This window comes from Dreissena polymorpha, chromosome 13 (assembly GCF_020536995.1).
Source record: "Dreissena polymorpha isolate Duluth1 chromosome 13, UMN_Dpol_1.0, whole genome shotgun sequence".
Classification (NCBI taxonomy): Eukaryota; Metazoa; Mollusca; class Bivalvia; order Myida; family Dreissenidae; genus Dreissena; species Dreissena polymorpha.
The window spans coordinates 55,137,905-55,154,270 of NC_068367.1; the positions used below are offsets into that span (position 1 = coordinate 55,137,905).

Genomic DNA, 16,366 nt, shown 5'->3' on the forward strand with positions numbered 1-16,366 from the left:
TCTAAATATAGAATTAAATATACTATACATCACTAATTTAGGATTTAATTGATCCAATCTAGAAGGATGGGAGAGTCCACTAGGCATACATTGGTTAATATAACCAGATAAGAGATTCGTTTACCGACTCGTTACTGTGATTCTACTTCGATTCGATTGTGTTTGGGATGTGCTTTTGTATTATGGTCCGTTTAGACGGTCTGACCATTTAGTCAAGTGCGATTTATTAGATAGTTTGTATAAGTTTTTAAAAGCCGATCATGTATAGCACACAATTACTTACTTACAAATAAATTGGCAAGTAGAATACTTTCACAGTTCTATTTTATTGTGAGAACGAATCGCCGTAACCTAGTTGCATATAAACAAACAACACATGTATGGCACAATCCAGTATTTAAAATCGCAAAGGAAAATAAACGGATTATGATAAATAAATGATCGGTCTCAGTTCTTTTATATTTTTCTTAGCGGGAAGTAACCCTTTACGAAAACACTTAAACAAGATTGCTATTTTTGATAACTTGTGTCAATATGTAAGCACAAGAATTGCATAGGTAAAAGAAGCACGACAATCGGTAACTTTGCTGATACAATATTGATCCCAGTGTCGGTTAACACATTAGTAATTCGTCTTTTTAGCTCACCTGAGCGATAGCTCGAGGTGAGCTATTGTGATCACTCAGCGTCCGGCGTCCGTCCGTCCGTCTGTAAACAATTTGTAAACATCTTCTTCTACTAAACCATTGAGCCAATTTCAACTAAATTTCATGTGGAGCATCCCTAGGTCATGGGACAAAAGAATTGTTAAAAAAAAATTGATCACATAACCAAGATGGCCGCCATGACCATATATGGTAAAAACCTTAAAAAATCTTCTTGTCAGAAACCGCTCATCAGATTTTCAAAAAAATTCACAGGGATGACCTTTGAGGGCTCCCCTGAAAAAGTTGTTCAAAAAAATTTGATTCGTCAAAAAACATGGCCGCAGGAGCTCGTTGAACTTTGCATGTTTATTCGTTTTTGCCTATTTTGTGAAAACTTTCAAAAATCTTCCACATTTTTTGTCCGATCCTTTCCAAATTTGCACAGTGTCTTTATATCAATGAGGACACGAACCCTACAAAAAATGAGCATTATTGGTCCATGAAGTACAGAATTACCTCCCCTTGAATTGAGAAAATGGTGTTTATGCAATAAAGTCCAAATTTTTCATCCAATTCTTTCCAAACTTGTAAGGATTTAGCATGGTTCAAACAAGGGAAACAACTACGGTTTATGCATGTTCTTTTTATTACAGATTTGCCTCCCTTTAATTCATTCAAAATCTCATTTTACAGCAGAGATTCCAAATCTGACCTGTAAATGAGCCCCATATTTACTGCTGGTGCTATGTTACCTTTTCCCATTTGATCATTCTTAAGTATTGGTCTTGTAATGCTGCTACTGCTACTGCTACTCTACTGCTACTACTACTACTACTACTACTACTACTACTACTACTACTACTACTACTACTTCTACTACTACTACTACTACTACTACTTCTACTACTACTACCACTACTACTACAGACTACCTACTATACTGACGACTACTACTACTACTTACTACTACTACTACTACTACTTACTACTACTACTACTACTACTACTGTACTACTACCCTACTACACCACCACCACCACCACCACCACCCCACCACGTCTACTATTATCTTCTACTACTACTGCACTAACTACTACTAATTTTACACTACTACTACTACTTACCACTACTACTACCAATACTACTAACTATACTTACTACTACGAACTACACTTCTACTACACTCTACTACTATACTGACTAATACTACTACACTTCTACACTACTACTATACTACTACTACTACTACTACTACTGACAACATACTATTACTACTACTACTACTACTACTACTACGACTACACTACTACTACTACTACTACTACTACTACTACTACTACTACTACTACTACTACTACTACTACTACTACTACTACACCACCACCACCACCACCACCACCACCACCATTCACAGTGACAAAAAACGTATTCACACAATGGCTGCTACTACAACTTATAGCCCATATAGGGTGGCATGCATGTTTTACAAACAGCCCTTGTTTCTATGGGATTTTAACCACAACTGTTCATGTTTATCTCCGACACATATTTTTAGGTCACCTGTCATGAAGTGACACGGTGAGCTTATGTGATCGTGTGATGTCCGGCGTCCGTTGTGCGTGCCTGCGTGTGTCCGTGCGTCCGTCCGTCAACAATTTGTTTGTGTAGACAGTAGAGGTCACAGTTTGCATCCAATCTTGATGAAATTTTGTCAAAATGTTTATCTTGATGAAATCCGGTTTGGGATTGTATTTGGGTCATCTGGGGTCAAAAACAAGGTCACTAGGTCAAATAATAGAACAACCTTCTGTAGACAATAGAGGTCACAGTTTTCATCCAATCTTTATGAAATTTGGTCAGAATGTTTATCTTGATGAAATCTGGGTTGGGATTTTATTTGGGTCATCTGGGGTCAAAAACTAGGTCACTAGGTCAAATAATAGAAAAACCTTGTGTAGACATTAGAGATCACAGTTTTCATCCAACCTTTATGAAATTTGGTCAGAATTCTTGATGAAATCTGGGTGGGATTGTATTTGGGTCATCTGGGGTAAAAATCTAGGTCAAATAAATAGAAAAACCTTGTGTTGACAATAGAGGTCACAGTTTTCATCCAATATTTATGAACTGTGGTCAGAATGTTTATCTTGATGAAATCTGGATTGGGATTGTATTTGGGTCATCTAGAGTCAGGAACTAGGTCACTAGGTCAAATCATAGAAAAACATTGTGTAGACAATAGAGGTCATAGTTTTCATCTGATCTTAATGAGTCAGGTGAGCGATTCAGGGCCATCATGGCCCTCTTGTTTGTAATTGTGTCTTGTTAGCACAAATAACGTGAATCAAAATCGTCTTCATTTCGACATGGGACAATGCTAGTTCCTAGATGCAATATTATAACAAGTAAAATCTTTATTCTATTATATATAATGTTCCTTTATGTACATTCAATAAAATAAATACGAAAACATAACTAATCCGCCCCCTGTTGTCCCCGTTAAACATTGACTCCGTAATGACGACTGTGTAAATATAACTAGAATGAAACGTCGTAATTGTTTTCTTTAAACATCCAAACAGAAGCAGTTTAGGTATTTGCATTTCTATTCTTCTTAAAAGAGTTAGTCCCGAAACGAGTTAATCGTTAATCAAAGTAAAGGTGACATTCATTTGTGGTTGTTAAGTCTTTTGTAGTATGTTACATGTGCGAACACGCTTCTTTTAATCGTTTTTATTCTGATCACATCTGTACTTCAGCATGCGTGTAATTTATTGCGTTTTACACTGAGCACGCACTGCAGACGCCTTTTTGATTTGTTCGTGCATAGTGAGTTCAAAGTGTGAATGTTTAGTTTTTTTAAGGCTTTAGTGTCATTTTTAAAATGCTAAATCGATTACGTGAAATATGGACAATATTATCATTCAGATATTCAGAAAAGGGGGACGGTTGCCAAACAATATTTCATTTCACTACAATGATATTGCAAATTGAGATTGTTACTAAGTTTAATTACCTTGGTGTCGTTTTCACGAGTGGTGGTTCGTTCTCTGATGCACAAAATACACTGGCTGGCCAAGCCTTAAAGGCTATTTTCAAGATGAACATATACCTTTACAAATATACCAACATTACAGTGAAACACCGATTTTAATAGATTTGTTTGATAAACTTATATCAGGGGGTGGATCGTGCGCAAGTAAATGGCGTGGTGTGAGTGAGGAAAACAGTAACTGTTGTTCAAAATGGCGGTTATCGAATGATGTTTGAATGTTTTCGTCGGGATTCTCGAAAGGTTTGCACATTAACCATACTTATTCGACATTATACTTAAGCGCAGGATGATCTACTGATATCCAATTAACCTCGGTATAAATTCTATCGATTCATTATCATTATTAAAAAAGTTATGGAAGACTTAATACGCAAGTGCCTCGTTGTTTATGATTGACACGGTTCATTGTATGTGAGTTTTTAGACTGTATTTACGGTTTTCTCGGCAGATTTCATGGAAAGGTGGACTCAAGAACCATCATAGTTTGCTTTGCATGCGAACCAGGATTCTTGTAACAGGCAATCGCAATATATGCATCAAAATTCGAAAATTAACCCCCATTTCCATAGCTGTTGAGCACAGTAACCCCACTTTCAGTAACTGGTATTAATGCAACAGTCACAAAAATATTGACCGGGCACACAATTGTGGACAGACGTACAGACCGACAGACGGTGTAAAAACTATATGCCTCCCTTCGGGAGAATTATAAACAGTATTGAAATTTAATTGCAGTTTTTGGATTTAACGTTATGCTACAAACACTAATGTTTCAGAAACCATGAGTTTGACGTTAGGACTCCGAACAGAAGAAAGGAGGGAACGATCAGCAACCTCGGAGGAATTCCGAAAGGCGTCAAGTCCCTTCGGGAACATTACAATGTTAATGAAGCAAACCTACTACATTTTTTAAGACTTGACATTACATCAAATTAATGTTTATTTAATAATCAAAAGTGTTTTCTTTTTACATCTGTGAAACAGGTTGTAATAGTTTCAATAATGCAGAAATTCAGATTTCATGATAAAACCTTCGTGCCATTAAACGTTCAAGATATCTTGCTCCTAATTCAGGATATTTGGTCAAACACATTGGCGTGAACGGAAAAGATACCGACATGTCAACAGACATTAGACCGACGATAAAGCTCAAATTAATATGAATTTCGTCAATTAAACAAAAACCAACACAGTACTCAACTTTATTACAAACAATTCAAACAATAAAATAGAAAGAGTGGCAGAGTGGCAAAAGTTGTAGTTTTACAACAAAAGGTGTTAGAATTACTCTTGATATATTCCCACACCACATTCCTTTATATGATTTTTCATGCATGCTTCCATTAAAAAATTTGTCCACAGACGTGGCAAAACACTCTCGGAGCATCGTGTTTATTCATATGCTGTTTCAACTGCCTTCGTGTCTTACACGTTTTGGTGCATGTTGCACATGTATCCTTTCCTTCTCCATGGTTCGGAAGTCTGCATAAGTGCATTCGAAGAATTTAAGGGGTTTTGTACGATTTCGAACATATATGAGTCGTGTTCTGAGAAAACTGGGCTTAATGCATGTGCGTAAAGTGTCGTTCCAGATTAGCCTGTGCAGTCCGCCCAGGCTAATAAGAGAAGACACTTTCCGCTTTAATGGTATTTTTAGTTTCAAGGAAGTCCCTCCTTGCCGAAAATCAAGTTTAGGCGGAAAGTGTCGTCAATGATTAGCCTGTGCGGACTGCACAGGCTAATCTGGGATGACACTTTACGCACATGCAATAAGACCAGTTTTCTCAGAACAAGGCTCATATGTATTTCACAGGTGTATATTTTTTCATCAGAATGTGTACTTGAATGTTGTTGAAGAGCGTATCTTGACTGACATGGCTTCGCACACAGTTTACACGAATACTTCGATGCATGACCTAGATGAAGCTCATACTCATGCTTGTTTAACCAATACGTCGTAGTGAAAACCTTTCCACACTGACTACAAACTTTTTGACTATCGGTGTGGGAATGGTTGTGACGCTGCACTGAATTTTTACAATTAAATGGTTTCCACACCTTGGAAAATTGCACACGTAGGTGGATCCACTATGAAGCTGCATGTGACGCTTTAAATAGTTTGCGAACGATAAAGAAACACCGCACACTTCGCATGAAGGTGATCTCCGTTTAACGATGACATCTGAAATAAGACAGGAAATAATTCACCTAATATGATTAAAGGCTCGCCGGTTACGAAAATGACTTTGTTACACTGCGTTGATTACACATTCAATGACTCCAGCTATATTTTACCATGAACAATAAGTGTATCTAATCTGTGTGTAGTATTAAAGGTTATAACATTTTTGCATGATGTTGATTCATATTGTATAAATTGTAAGATTTAAACCCTTTCACGGCGGCATAGTGGGGACATTGGCTTTTTTATTTTAAAATATTTACAAATCTTCAAAAGTGGTGTTCTTGCACAATTCTCACACATTTAAGAGATACTCGTTCTCATGTTTAACTTATGATAATTTTATGTATTAGCAATTATTTAATCAGAAAACGTGATATATACGTTGAAATCAATTTGCTATAGGAAAACAACGTTAACCGTATAGACGTATGCAGTATATCTTGTCTAATAATTTGGACTACAGTGAATAATTACGCAGATATGTACAAATCCGTAGGCATTTTCTAATTTTAACATGCGCACGTAAAATCAATATGTGCGCAATTAAAAGCAATACGTGCGATCAAGAAAGCAATTCGTGCGCATGTGATAAATATATCAATGAAAAGGTAAAACATGCGCACGCAGAAGATCAATACGTGCGCACATACAGGTATATGCGTGTGCACGTATAGGTGAATACGTGCGCACTTCTTCACTATTTTGTGCGCACGTGAATGCCATTCACGAGTAATTCGTGCGCAAATGAAAGCAATACGTTTGCACGTGTATTGGAAAGTATATTGTCCATGTCTACTCTTTGCTCCCGTACAATGTATCATGTCACCACAAATTATAATAACACACCACTTATAAGAAAAGCAGATCTAAACATGCGTATTTTTATTTTGTTTTCCTTTTCTATCTTTGTACTCTGACTTTTTCATAACTACCAGTTACTGAAAGTGGGGTTACTGTGCTCAACAGTTATTGAAATGGGGGTTAAATTTCGCATTTTGATGCATATGTTGCGAATGCCTGTTCGAAGCATCCTGGCGCTCATGCAAGATAGATTATGATGGCTCTCTATTCCAACTTTGCATGAAACCTGCTGAGAAAACCTTATATATGGCCTAAAATGCACATACAATGAACCTTGTAAATCGTAAACAACGAGGCACTTGCGTATAAAGTCTTCAATAACTTTGTTAATATTGATAATGCATCAACAGGATTTATACCGAGGTTAAATGGATATCAGTAGATCATCCTCCGCGTAAGTATAGGGTCAAATAAGTATGGTAAATGTACTAACCTTTTAAAAATCCCGACCAAAACATTAAAAAATTATCCGTTAACCGCCACTTTGACATTTTGAACAACAGTTACTATTTTTCTCACTTACGTCTCGCCAGTTACTTGCGTACGATCCACCCCCTGTTATATCACCTATTCTTAATTACGGAAGTGAAATTCGGGGTTTTGTCAATGCGATGCTATAGAACGTATTCATATGCAATTTTGTAAAAGTCCGCTGGGTGTTAAAAGAAGTACTCAAAACGATTTTATATACGGCGAACTTGGGCGTCTCAACTGTCAAACAAGTAGATATTATAACATTATAAAATATTGGGTTAAATTATTACATACTAATAGTAATAAATTCAATAAAAAAGTTTACCTTGCATTGTTGAATGACTGCAAAAGATACCCTAATAAAAAAGTTGGTGTTCCCTACTACGTGATTTGTTAAGCACACTTGGCTTTTACGATGCCTGGTATTTCCAGGATGTCGGTCACGATACTGTGTTTCTTGGAGCTATTAAACAACGACTTACAGATAATTTTATCCAAAATTGGAACGGCGGACTGGTAAACTCTAGTAGAGCTCTTTTTTATAGGAATATATAGCATCCTTTCAATTTCAACCATGTGTAGTATTATGTAATATTAAAAAGTATAATTTAGCCTTAATAGGTTACGAGTATCCTCTCATAGATTGAGAATAGAAAGTGGCAGATGGTCTAAGCCCAACCCTACACCTGCTGAGCAAAGGACATGTACTGTTTGTAATCGTCTAGAAGACGAATATCATTTTGTTATTGAATGCAACTTATATACAGATTTAAGATGTAAATATATACCTTCATATTACAGAAACAGACCAAATATGCAAACAATTATAGAATTAATGTCTTCCGATAGTGAAGCTGTATTAAAAAAAAACTATGTGCTTTTGTCCATGCCGCATTGTAAGTTAGATCAACGAACATGTATGCGCCCTTTTAATTTATTTTTACCCCCTTTAAATAGCTGAAAAATGTAAACTGCTGCTGTTTTTTTATTTTGTATTGAATGAAATCTTGTATATTGAGTATTCTTGTGTGAGTTCTTTTTGACACATTCTTAGTTTGTTTTGTTGAGTTAATGTATGTTTGAAAAATGCATTAGTAATAATAAGTAGGATTACTCCTCTTAAATTAAATGTATTTCATCTATGTACATGTATGCAATTTTCTTTAGCTGTATAATCAGTATTTTGCGTGAGTTTCTTGTTTTACTCTCTCTTTAGGTATAGTTTGTAGAGTAAATGCAAGTTAAAATTAATGCACTATGTATTGATAAGTACGAGTACTCCTCTTAAATATTATTATCACGGTTAATATGTATTTCCTGTTGTGAATTACTTATAGACACTACTTATGTAATTATTATTTAATAGTTGGGTAACCTCGCTTACTCATATCTTCATGTGCTTGTTATAATCATTTGTATATGTCTATTACTGTAGCTCAAGCTCGCCCTATTTTCTTTTTTCTAAGCCTCACCGGATAAACTTTCTCAATCTCGGCACCAACCATGTATTCTCTATATCGGAACATAATTTTCTTCACGAAGGATTTACTTATAACTTGGCGAGATTGATCAGCACGATGAGCGTCGACAACAAACACTGTGTGCCTATGTATAAGATAAAAAAAGGAATCACGTCAAATATCATATGTAGGTTTAAATTCTTTATACTTCGTATAGAAAAACATCGAAAGCGTTCTTAAACTACCGAAACAAAGAAACCCCCGAACGCGATAACTGGAAACTTAAACATTAAATTCGTTTCCAGCGTAATTAAAACTTCGCATGGGAATATACTGAATTCAACATTGGCGCCTGTGTGGTCGTCTGTTTTTCCCGTCGACACTAGTTCTCCGAAACTTTTCGGCGTACGACACTCAAAATTGCAAACATCGTTTCTTACCATAAAAAGTTGAACAATTTGATAAAGTTACATCAATTGTATTCTCTGTTAAGCGTCATCGGGACGGTTTTCGGAAAATATTTCAGGAAAAATCAAAATCTATGTGTGGCCTTGCCAAGAATCAAATCTGCCATCTTTGCTTAAGCGCTATGCCAACGGTCAGCCAGGTAACCACTTCTGGCAGTGTGTGTTTTTCGAAGTTTGTGAGGTCCTTCCGCGCCTGAAGCAGGTGTTGACCCGGAATATGTCCCAGCACTCTATCACATTAACCCTTTCAGCGCTGGAATCGAATTTTAAAGGCCTTTGTAAACAGTTTGGATCGAGACTGTTTGCTAATCTTAAAGTATTCTTATAAAAAATCGAAGAAAATGCTAATTTTAGAAATTCAGCAGAAGACATTTTAGCAGACTTCCCAAATTTCCCAGCATGCAAAGGGTTAACTTAGTCAGGGACCTATACAAACAAAGGGATGAGACACTCACTGAACCGAAGAACAAGCTATCGCGTTGTTACGCAAAAGGGAACGAGACTAGTGACCCAACGAGACTTCGCGCTTCGAGGCAAATTTTAACAGCCGCCATTTTGACAAAGCGAGACCGTGACAAAGCAATCGAGAAATAATAAGAGTACAAATTAACCAAGTGTTGCCAACACAGAAGTATTCATTGCAAAGGTTTGTTGAGTTTGATACATCTTATTGTTTCATTTGTTTTCGACTATGCTTTGTATTTACTTATAAAACAACGGTGGGTATTTTCACTAAATCATGCGTATCATTGTTTACACTTCCATAATCCGAGAAACGTGTGTCGTGGCTTTTTTCAAAAGGCTTGGTCAAATAAAGCTCTATACTATTGATTTTGGTATTCTTACAAACGTTACATTTCAACGCATTGTGTGATGCTAATTTTATTTTTATTGTTAGCAAATTCATGATTTTAAATGAGCACAAAGGCAATACAATTTAAGTCATTTTTTAAATTTTTACCACTATCAGTTTCATCAACATATGTCGTGGCTCTTTTTGAAAGGCTCAGTCAATACTAGCCCTATATTAATCTTATGGGTATCTTTACAAAAATTACATTTTAACGCATTGAGTGATGCTAATTTTATTTGTATTATTTGCAAATTCATGATTTTGAATGAGCACAAGGGCAATACAATTTTAGTAATTTTTTTATATTTTACCACTTTCAGTTTCATCAACATATGCCGTGGCTATTTTTGAAAGGCTCAGTCAATACTAGCCCTATATTAATCTTATGGGTATCTTTACAAACATTACATTTCAACGCATTGAGTGATGCTAATTTTATTTGTATTAATTGCAGAGGCATAATTTTGTATTAGCTCAAATATTATACAACTTTAGTCTTTTTTTATTTTGTAATCACTATCAGTTTGATCAACATATGTCGTGGCTCTTTTCGAAAGGCTCAGTCAATACTAGCCCTATATTAATCTTATTGGTATCTTTACAAACATTACAATTCAACGCATTGAGTGATGCTAATTTTATTTGTATTATTTGCAAATTCATGATTTTTAATGAGCACAAAAGCAATACAATTTTAGTCATTTTTTTATTTTTTTACCACTATCAGTTTCATCAACAAATGTCGTGGCTCTTTTTTGAAAGGCTCAGTCAATACTAGCCCTATATATATCATGTTGGTGTCTTTACAAACGTTGCATTTTAATGCATTGTGTGGTGTAAATTTAATTTGCATTATTTGCAAAGGCATAATTTTGTGTTAGCTCAAAGATAATACCATTTTAGTCATTTTTTTTATTTTGTAATCACTATCAGTTTGATCAACATATGTCGTGGCTCTTTTCGAAAGGCTCAGTCAATACTAGCCCTATATTAATCTTATGGGTATCTTTACAAACATTACATTTCAAGGCATTGTGTGATGCTAATTTTATTTGTATTATTTGCAAAGGCATAATTTTGTATTAGCTCCAAGATGATACAATTTCAGTTATTTTTTAATTTTTTTAGTTAAACGTGTTATCAACATATGTTGAGGCTTTTTTCAATAGACTCCGTCAATAGTAGCACTATTTTGATCATGTTGGTATTTTTGCAAATGTTACACTTCAATAAATTGTGTGGTGCACATTTTATTTACATGAATTGCAAAGGCATAATTTTGTATTAGCTCAGAGATTATACAATTTTAGGCATTTTTTTTTTTAACCAGTCTCGGTTTTGAATGTGTATGTCAATGCTCTTTTCAAAAGGCTCGGTCAATAATTGACCTATGATAATCATGTTGGTATCTTTAGATATGTGACACTTCAATGCATTGTGTGTTTCACATTTAATTTGCATTATTTACTAACTCATAACTTTGTATAAGCTAAAGGACAATATAACTTTAGTCATTTTTTAATTGTTAGACCGCTTTCAGTTTTGTATACATATGTCATTGCTTTTTGCGTAAGGGCCAAGGCTCTGTAAATACTAGCCCTATATTATTCATGTTGGTATCGTAACCCTTTCAGCGCTGGAATCAAACTTTAAAGGCCTTTGCAAACTGTTTGGACCCAGATGAGACGCCACAGAACGTGGCGTCTCATCAGGATTCAAACTGTTTGCTATTCTGAAAGTATTCTGTGAAAAAAATCTAAGAAAATGCTAATTTTAGCAATTCAGCAGACAACACTTTAGCAGACGACAAATTTCCCAGCATGCTAAGGATTAGCAAATTGTACACTTCAGTGCATTGTGTGGTGTACATTTAATTTGCATTATTTGCAAAGTTCTTGATTTGTATAAGCTCAATGATGATACAATATTAGTCCTTAATCAATTATTTAAAAAAAACAATTGAGATTAACATTTGTCTCCGCTTTTTCTTAGGGATTGATCAATACAAGCTCTATTATTGTTTGTGTTTGTACCAATGTTACATTTCAATGAAATGTATGGTGCATATTTTAAATGCATTTTTTGAAAAAAAAAATTGATGTCTGCATAGGAAATCCTGAGGTGGAATTTTCAATGATATTTGCTAAGAAGAGATTTCATTTCAACAAAATATGTCATAAAAGTGGAAAGTGTCGTTCCTTATTAGCCTGTGCGGACTGCACAGGCTAATCTGGGACGACACTTTACGCACATGCATTATGCCAAGTTTTCTCAAAACACGAGACATATAATCGTTCTCATTCACAGAATGTTTGGCCAATTTTTTTTTTAAATATAAATTTAATAACTATTATTCTAGAAAAAAAATTGAAAAATTTCAAAGGTCATATTTCTTTATCATTGGAGAAAACATTTATTCTGAGATATTTTCAAGAGTTTGTTTCCACATTGTTAATGCTTCTATTAAGAATTTTTGAAATGTGTAGATAATTGTTATTCAATTAATGCAAAAAATCGGAATTCTTACATAAATATTTCAATTAATTTTATTAATATGTTGATACAACTAAGTACATTTTTATGTCCATCTGTCTGGTCGTCTGAAATTCCGTCACACTTTGCGTTTAGGTTTTGCGTTAACGTTTCGAAAAATGTGGAAAAAGGTGGCATAGTCTATTAGTCTTCCTATGGTGGCAAGCCATGTTTTCAATAAATGATGGTGACTGTGTAAACATTTTATTAACTGATTTTTAGAATATGTTTTGTTTTATGCTTTTAGAATGCCTAGAAAACGCAAAAGAGGATCGCTTACGGTGAAACGCAAGTACCACTACATAACATCTGAACAGCCAAAGGAAGAAAACCATGTTGCCAGTGAACCCCTGGTGAACATTAAAGCTACAGCATATTCTTCTACCCAGTCAGAAAGTGAAAATGTGCAGTTCACAAGTGATCATAGTTATGCTATTGATGAAGACTCCACATATGAGCTTGACTCCTTCCAGGAGACAAACAATGATAAGCCTGAAGCTGATGTGATGGAATGTAGTTCAGGGCTTCTAGAAATGGAGGTGGAGACGACAACCTTCTCAGACTTTGCTGTGGAACTTAAACTGCAAAATTTTTCATCTCAGTTCGTTGTAAAGGAATTAGAGCATTCAATTCAAATGTTACAGTTGTACGCAAATGACAGTCTGACAGCAATCAAGTTATCGGTTGAAATTAAGAGTGATTTTACGTGCTCTGTCTATGTGCATCGGAAATGCATTCCGAGATCTCACCAAATATGGACTGGACTGCCACAACATATCAATCGCGTTGCTTATGTTCTGGTGTTATAGGAAAGACTGTTAAAATTTGATGTCTTCATAGGAAATCCTGAGGTGGAATTTTCAATTATTTTTTTTTCGCATAGATAGTCGATGTAGGGATATAGATAAATGAAATTAACTAGTTTATATAGATGGAGTTATTAATTTTACTTATAGATTTCTCTCTAAATAAAATGATTGTACTTTATATACTCTAAGGAACCATATCGCTGTACATAAACTATAGTTTTGCTTTAGTATAGGTTGTCAACACAGGGATTTTACTTATACTTAACTACAATTAAGTGAAGCATAGGTAGAGGTATATCATACAGCTTTTACATTGTCAGTATTACTCAATTCTATATTTCAAAAAAAAAAATTACGAATGAAAAAACAATGCAAGTATATACTTTATGCAGTTATATGTGTCCTAATTTTATATTAATGTATGTAATTCTGGTTTAAAAAAAGTCATTTAATAATTATATTTTTCACTTATGAACTTTGGTACAGACAGGTCACTATGTATTAACAATATTAACATTCTCACGAAAACATGTTTATTCCTTATATTGTAAAAGGAACTTTTTTCGAAGTGATGCATGATTTGTATTTACTTCAAAAGCATGCTGTTATTGTAAATATAATGTAAATGACGATTAGCTTAACATGCTTAAGTCAGAATAAACTTTTATGTTCTATTAACTGCATTTAAATCTTTGTCCATAATTGTGTTAAAACCATTCTACAACACGTTTTATATTCATTTCTTTGAAAATAATTAAAGGAATAAAACACTAAACTCCTTTGTACACACTATTTAGTAGTAACTGTAAATGCCAGATTCAATTGTCTCATCATTATTACACCGTATCATGTGTCCACTGTTTTGGATATCTTACTTGCATGTGCGAGGATTTGATTTATTAATGTTGTTTTATATATTGATTGTTCGAGATATATATGATAATAAAACGAATAAAACATGAGTATATATATATATATATATATATAATATATATATATATATATATATATATATATATATATATATATATATATATATATATATAGAACTACTAAAACACGAAAACCTTTCTTGTTTTTTGTTTGGTTTGTACGCAAAATGCAGAACTAAAAAAATGCATCCAATATTTATTACCTCGTAAATTCTGTTGATGTTTTTTTATGACATGACCTCGAAATCCTGATACACTTTTATACTCCGCACCACAAACAGGACAAATATAGCACAGCTCTTTCGTGCTTGCTTGCGATTTATTGTTTGCCTCATCATCAGTATAATCACCTTATACCAAATCTAAATCTATGTCGTCATCCCATGAAAGGAAATCTTTATGTTTAGAAGACATTTTCAGTAAATTCCATGAATTCCGACGTTCACTATGACTTAAGGGAGTCCAAATGAATATTAAAATGACATTCGAAAATTTGCTGCGTCGGAGGTTAAAAGAACAATTATACATTTTGAGTTGTTTGCACTTAACATGTCTTGATAATGTTGCTATTTTAAACAAAACATGGTAACATTTTAATTCTATTAAAAGACCGGTCTTTTGTACATGCACATACGTGCGATAAACAACGGCAATTTAACCCTGGCGAAACAACCGGCAATTAATATTCATCAAAGAGTCCGATAATTGGGTGCCCGTTTGACATACTGCGTAATAATAAGACTAATTAATGATTGATTTTGAGATCAACAACGCAACAATTAAATGAATAGGTACTTGTTTATTTAACATAATATAATTTGAATCCGAAAAAACGTAACGCGTTAAATAAGCGAAATCCCTCGCAATCGATATCGTGTAGCCGCATTATCGCTACACAGGGACCAATCGATCGAGATTATCAAATCTCGCGCACCGGTTTATTATCGCTACACCGGGACCAATCGATCGAGATTAAAGTATAGGTCCCTGATCTCGCGCACCGGTTTATTTTGCGTGCTGTAACGGGATATCGCGAGGTTGCTAATCCCTTTGTTTGTATAGACCAATTCACGCGTGACGTCACGCGCACCTGCGTGTCTTTATCAGTGCTACTCTGGTAGGCAAAAGAAAGACACGATCAAAGGGGAGATATCGAGCACGATATTTATTGTCACGCTCTACATCTATATTAAATACATTATTTAATATATTTTGATATGTATACGATCATTTTTAGATTTTAGATTTAAACATCCCAAAAGTTGTTGTACTGTACTCAAACAAATAAGAATAAAAACAAACAATAAATAGATCGATTCCATGCACACAGCATATATTAACCTACCACTATGACAATCCATAATCCATCTGTTATTAAGTATGTACAATTGCTGCAACTAAAGAACAGGGTCTGAACTAATAACACTTTGATTATGTGTTAAGGAAACTTTGAGTATCAGATCAAATTTGTTAAATCGTATAACGTAATTTACCCATTGTTCATCTTATGTACCCCAATATACATTTGATTTATTCATACTCGTGTTTGTTGAAATATGTTTTCTGGCGCGTATCAATATCAACCACATGACTGTGATGTTGACGAGGTACATTGTGCAAGTCAACTAAAAAAAGTCTTCCAAAACATTGAACTAAATTTTACAATTATATCATTCTGTAATCTGACCATAGCTGATTACATCAATGCACACATTATAAACTCGGTAGAATTATTGGCAAAATATTTTATTTTTAAATGCAAACAGGCAAACCGGAAAAAACAACACCATAAATCGATTTTCTTGTGTCCTTTAAATAATATAATTTTACAAAAGGAATTAATCGCGACTTTACAAAATAAATAACATATATTGTATATTTGTTGTGCGCTTTTTATGCTCAATGGGTACACCTACCCTAAAAAAAATGTAAATATACTTTGTGACATAGTTTCACCTACCTTAAAGCAACATATATGTATTTTTATTGTTATATACAAAATATATTATGTTGACGATGGGAGTAAAAAGGAAATTACTAAAAAAAGTATTGTCTGTCTGTCTAGGAAAACTAACACTTTGACACATTAAA

General features: G+C 34.3%; 2 protein-coding genes across 5 annotated transcripts in view; one reads left to right on the forward strand and one right to left on the reverse strand.

The window, feature by feature from the left end:
- LOC127855598 (ATP-dependent RNA helicase DDX42-like) overlaps positions 1 to 16,366 on the forward strand; it is a 316,590-nt gene that overhangs the window by 79,515 nt on the left and 220,709 nt on the right. The gene's annotated exons all lie outside the window — the stretch shown is intronic.
- The window catches only part of LOC127855601 (E3 ubiquitin-protein ligase TRIM56-like), a 262,584-nt gene that overhangs the window by 55,652 nt on the left and 190,566 nt on the right, over positions 1 to 16,366 (reverse strand). The window lies entirely within an intron of this gene.